This window comes from Halichoerus grypus, chromosome 12 (assembly GCF_964656455.1).
Source record: "Halichoerus grypus chromosome 12, mHalGry1.hap1.1, whole genome shotgun sequence".
In the NCBI taxonomy this organism is placed as follows: Eukaryota; Metazoa; Chordata; class Mammalia; order Carnivora; family Phocidae; genus Halichoerus; species Halichoerus grypus.
In genome coordinates, this window is record NC_135723.1 from 70,407,391 (window position 1) to 70,413,659 (window position 6,269).

Consider the following 6,269-nt stretch of genomic DNA (forward strand, 5'->3'; position numbering starts at 1 on the left):
GCCTCCAGCTATGAGATCTGTCCATTCTCAAGCATCTTTCGTATTTATCCCTGGCATCCTATGATCAGTACCTCATTATATACTATTCTATTTCTGAATTGTCTCTACTGCATAATTTAGTAGACATATCAGTGGGTAAATATAAATCAGCTCTATCATTCTGTCTTGCTTATTAGTTGCTTGGTGTTTATCTTGTTTTCCCAGTGTGACTATCAGTTTCCTAGGCCTTCATCCCCATCCACTGGATTCAAAAGAGGCCTCAGCCATGGCAGCTAAGCCCTCACACATCCTTTAGCCTTTAATAGGAATGATGAGGGGGCCTTCATTCTTGCTGTGAACCTGGCATTCCCAGGCATCCTCCAGCCCACCTGCAGCGCTCAGGATGGAGCAAACACATTTGGGTAAGGCCGGCCCTTCCCTGGGGGGCCCAGTGGAGGAGAGTGAACCAGCTCATGGTCTTAGACTTGTATTCTGCTACTCTTTTGCTGGTGGGGAACCCAGCCTGATGTTATTTAGGTTCTGCTCTCACCAAGACCCAGCTGCTCTTTCTCCTCTTCCATATAATTCGCACAAGCCTGGGCTTCTGTGGTAGGCTACGGAGCGACTCCTGCCCTTGGATTGCTACTTTCCATTTACATCTAAACGGAAGTCTGCTTCCCGCCTTACCCCCCCCCCCCCCCCCCCGCCTTTATTAATCCGTTGGGTTTTTTTGTGTTCTTTTTTTTTCCCCTAGAGGGAGAGTGTGTGAAAGATTGGAATTTGGGTGGCTGGCATTTTTGTCCTAAGGGAAAACTGCAGAAGTTCTCTTCTGGTTTTTTGTTCTGTTTTGATTTGTTTTCTCAATGAGGTAGAAAACAAGACCATCAGCTGAGAGGGTGGGGGAGGGGAGGGGAGAGGATCTGATTGGCTGACAGGGGAGCTGGTGGCTGAAAGGCAGGGCAGTGTGACCCGCTAGGGAGCAAGAAGGCACCGCTTGAGGTCTGTGGTAATAAATTTAAAGTAAGACCAGTCAGCATGACCATGGGCTTTTCTCCAGCCACAGTCAGCTGCATCCTGTTGTGGTTTTACCAAATAGATGCAAAGAAATGTACAAAACAGACAGGAGGGCAACTTGAAAGCACTCTGTGAAACACAAATAGAGACGAACAAATAAGAAGACATCCCACCTTCTTGGGTTAGACAATGTAGCCTCAGGGAGATGCCAGTCCTCGCCAAGTTGGTATATACATTTATTGTGACCACATTAAAATTGGCCTTTGTTTTTTGTTTTTTTTTCCTGGAGTCAGAAAAGTTTCCAAAGTACTTTCCTGAAAAAGAGGCATAGTGGACAAAAGATATGAACAGGTGGTTAAAATGTTTTTAAAAAATTTTAAAGGAAACGGCCTGTAACTATCTGAAAAGCTACTCCATCTTGCTTATACTAAGAGGAAGATGAATTTAAAAAGGATTTAAAAATATTACTCCTCACCGATGGTAGCTACTACAGTTGTGGTGAGCTTAGCATAATGTGTAAACTTGTGGAATCACTACCTTGTACACTTGAAACTAACGTTAACACTGTCAATTATACACAAAAAAAAGTCACTGCTCACCTACCTGATTAGCAAAACTCAAAATGTTTGCTAATACGGTCTGCTGGTGAGGCTGTGGAGAAACAGTTGCTGCCTTAATTGTTGGGAGGGCAAAATGGTACAGCCTCTATAGAGAATAATCTGGAATTAACAAATAAAGCTACATTTCATTTACCTGTTGACTTAGCAATTCTACTTTTAAGACTCTCTAGAAATTTGAAACACTATGTTCAGGGAGTTATTCATTGTGACTTTATTTATAATAGCAAAAGATGAAAAACAATCCAAACAGCCATCAATAGAGGACTTGTTAAATAAAGCAAAAAACAGAGTAGCTGTTAAAAAAAAAAAAAAGCAACAGTTCTCTAAAAACAAGATTCAGAACAAAAGATTGATAAAAGATGTATATAGAATACTCTCTTTTGTGTAATAAAGGGGGAGGAATAAGAATGTTTGCTTATTTCTGCCACAAACAAAGGCCTTGGAAGGATAAGTAAAAATATTAGTAAAAATGGCTTTCTAGAAGGAGCAGGAAAAAGGGCTGAGAAGATGGAGGTGGAGGTGACACTTTGTTAAGTACAGTGAAGAGTGTAAACATTTTACAAATTAAAAAAATAATAATAATAAAATGAAATGTAAAAGGAAGATAAAAGCAAACCCTCAGCCTGGACACAAGTGAATCTAACATGAATAGCAGATGGAGGTACGCCATGCCTCTTGTTAACCCTTCACTTGGGAGCTTCCCCAGGAAAGCCTGCACTTCACACCCAAATCCTGGGACTCTGGAATTTGCACAGCTCATCTCAGTTATGTTTGTTGTCTCTTGTCTGTCTTTTCCCACTCAGCAACCCGTTCTTCAGGGCAGAGACCTTTGTTTTGTTTACTGACGTACCTGGTCTATACAGTGTCTGGCACATAGTAGGTGCTCAATAAATATTTGTTGACTGGATGAAACTCTTTGTGGGCAGGGAAGCCATTTATTGTATGTACTTATTTTAATGCCCCAAATCTTGTACTGGGAGAGCTAGCATAGGGATTGCTTCATATATACTTTTATCTGAGTCCAAAGGTTTTAGCAGAACTACAACTCCATTTCTCTGCCACTGTCGTTTATTCACGTCTGGCCAATAGCCCTAGATGGTGCTGCCATGACTTTGTCTGCAGCTGGAAGTCCCTGGAAGCTAAGACGTTGCCCAGGCTCATGCTGTGTTGAAAGTGGCCCAGACTGTCAAAGATTTACTCTCCTTTCTCTTTTGGTAGAGCTGAGCTGCTAAGCTGCTTTGGAGATGATTCAGAGCGATTTCTCCATTTCTTTCTACTCAGCTTATAATGACTGATATTTTGGATTCGTGGAGAAATCAATCTCTCTTTGAAAATGGCTCTATACAGATGAAGAGATTTCTTTCAGTAGGTCTGATTTAATAATAAACTGGATAGATCCGACTCTCACTAAGAACAGCATCAACCTTCTGACATCCTTCTCTGGACATCTCATTTCTCTCCATAAGATCCATGAAAAGGCTTCAGTTGGGGATCCACGAAAAGGCTTCAGTTGGGGATCCACGAAAAGGCTTCAGTTGGGGATCCACTTCATAAAAAGTTTTGCCCTGGGAATAAGACATGTGGATTTGAATCCTCACTCAGGCAAGTTGTTAACTCACCTTTCTAGACTCAGTTTCTACAATTTCAGCAACACCTGTGTTTTGGAGTTGTTGCAAATATATATGTCACCCCCCTAGCACAGCCCCAGTTCTTCACTGAAGGGTGCTAGTAATAAAAATAGGCTTCCTATTCTTAGTAAAAATTGTAGGAAAAAGAGATTGGAAGGAAATATACCAAAATGTGGACCATTACTGCCAAGGGGTGGTGAGATTTTTGTCCTTTTTATCTTGGTGATTTAAACTTTCCTGGATTTTCCGTATCTTGTAGAACATTATACAATAGTTTTATAATCAGAAAACATTAATAAAAATAATTCATGTAACCCTTAATAGTTAAAAAAAATTATCAGTTCTCCTTCCATGATTCTATCCTTTTTCTCAATAATAACTCACAACAAAAACCAAATTACGTAAAACAAGTTGTGTCAGACCATTTCATTAACAACCAGGAGAATTAATACAAGCACACAGACCTAGAGCCTGAAAATAAATTAGTCTGCAAACAAATATGAATAAGAATGAAAACCGAGGACTTGATCTTTAGCACAGATGTTGAAGTCAAAACTTTTAGGACCTGGTGAGCAGATGGCAAGTCTTTTAAGGTGTTGGCCAAGAAGAACAATCTCAAGATAGGGAATGGCTCAACAGAGTGCCCTGTGTGAAGCAGAGAGAGCAGAGGTGGGGTGCATATTTCCTATCAAGCAAGGCACCCTTTCTCTGCTGGAAGGCATCACAGGCATGGAGCAGCGAGGCAGCAAGCAGTCCCCCCGGCCACAGCCACCCTTGGTGATCAGTATGGATAGGAGTAAGATGTCACAGCCAGGTTGTACGTGTCCCCACAGGGGGATGGCTACATTTGCATCACCTGGGTGGGGGGGAAGGGGACAGGGGACAGTTACCAGAGATTGAAACCCAAGAGGGAAGGAAGTGGTAGAGTTGGTTAGTGCCCTTCAGACCTGCCAGCCACTCCCACCTCCTGCCAGTTACAGGGACCGTGGTCAGGGTTGCCAGAGAAGTGGGGACAGAGGAGGCTTTTGTGACCACTCAGTCCTTGTGCATCAGACTTCTAACCGCTTGGCGTTTCACAACTGAGGAAACAGGAAGTGGGGACGTAGAAAGGAACATGGGGGCTGGGAGCAGTATACTCAAGACTTCACAGGGCAAGTATTTTTGCCAGTACAGGTTATTCAGTAAGCAAAGGTGCTGAAATGCATTTCCCGTGTGGCTTTTTCTTTAATACAGTGTTGTTGACCAGCTCTATAACTTAAGACACCTGCAGTCTGAAGCCTGAAAATCAGAACAAACCGTTCATCTCACACGGGCCTACAGCACAGGGCAAGGGTCAATTAGTTACCAAAATTGACACTTATAATGGGGAGAATGTGTAACAGAGAAGAGATGGCAAGCCGCTTTTATAACTCTGGCAGCACCCTTAGATCACCCAGATAAGAGTAGGAAATTAATAAAGCAGTTCCGTCCATCTGTCTTCTGGAAAACATAGCTAGTTTTTTTTCTTTGACTTTTCTTTCATCCATGTCCACTTGGAGCAGGTTTTTTATTTGCTTCCTCCTACCTCTCATTTAACTCTTTGAGAAAAAAAAACCTTGAGCGGGCTTTTCGGGAAGAAAGCACCTTTTTCTGCTCAGGGCATCCCCTGATTCCCAGGTGGAAATTCCCAGGTATCAGTAGGAGCGCCTGCCCATTTGGCTCTGGTTCGAGAACTGGGGTCAGGAGGCTTGTGCCCAGAGAAGGAAAATAACCAGTTGGATCAGTGGGCGAGAGGTGAGAGCATAAATCGGGCTGAGACAAAGAAAAGGTCAGCTGCAAGTGGGTCAGGAGATCAGAGTGGGCCCAGTAGGCCCTGGAATGCTCGGCTGGGAGGCCTGCCAGAGAGGATTTCAGTCCCTGACACCCCCACCCCCACCCCCACCGCCCACCAGATCCCCGCAGGGTAGGATGACTCAGCATTTCCTATTAGTACTAATAAGGCCAACCCCAGAGGCCCTAGCAAGGCTGACTACTGTTAAAACCAGACTGGTCTCCTTCTGGCTTCTGGTTCCTTCTAGGTCTATATAGCAATAGGGTGTTCCAGAAGGGATGTGTAAGTCATCCCAGTATTTATTGCTCTTTCATTACTTTTTTTAACTTGGGCCAACAGCCTGAACCGGTCAGGCTTTGAGCTGATGCCAGCTACTTTATCTGGGTGCATTGTCACATAATAACAAGTAACCTTTTTTGGTGATTGCTAGGTGCTGACAGTGTGCGAACTTTACTCAGACATCCCTTTTAATTCTCAGAAGCAAGCCACAAGGTAGGTATTATGTCCATTTGCAGATGATAAAACTGAGGCTCAGAGATGTCATTGAAATTGCTCAGGACTGAGAATCTAACTCAAGCCTTTCACTTACGAGTCCATGTATCCTCTTAACCAGTACCCTCTACTGCCCAGCAGTGATAATTAATGGCCTATTGAGTTTAAACGAAAGTCAGAAGGTGATCATATGCAGGAGAACATGGAGAAAATTAAAAGCAAACAGAGGGCCAAGAATGTGATGAGAAAGGAGACCAGAAGGAGAGAAGCATGTGCTCCTGGTGGAAAATCAAGGTGAGAACCACTGGCTCTTTATGGTCACTCAAGGTCCTACCTGGAGTCTTGTTTACCTATTAACATCTCTTCAAAATGGACATGGCTTGTTATCTTCATTTTCTATGTATGAGTTCTGTGGATTTATTATCTAGCTTTGTATTCTTCCAGCCACCAGAGGATAGGTGTATATTCAGTGTGACTGTGTGTCCCATGTGTCATGCTGTTTCCCCATCTCCTACCCTCCTGGAAGATTTCACTACTAAAATAACTGGGTAACACGGCAAACGCTGGTTGAAACGTACATGCTGTCCTCCAAGTCCGATTCCATGAAGGCAAGGATTTTGTCTTGTCCATTTCCATATCCCTAGTTGTGGGAATGTAGAGAGTAATCTTTATGTACTAAATGAGGAGTGTATAACTAAATGGATTGAAGAGGAGGCAGAGTGTCTT

The 6,269-nt window shown here is 43.1% G+C and overlaps 1 long non-coding RNA gene across 1 annotated transcript; it reads left to right on the top strand.

Moving 5' to 3' along the window:
• Window positions 1-262: 262 nt before the first annotated feature.
• LOC118519145 (uncharacterized) lies at window positions 263-5,832 on the top strand. Its single transcript, XR_013443003.1, has 3 exons — window positions 263-401; window positions 5,482-5,543; window positions 5,665-5,832. It is a non-coding gene; the product is annotated as an uncharacterized LOC118519145 (long non-coding RNA).
• Window positions 5,833-6,269: the final 437 nt, after the last annotated feature.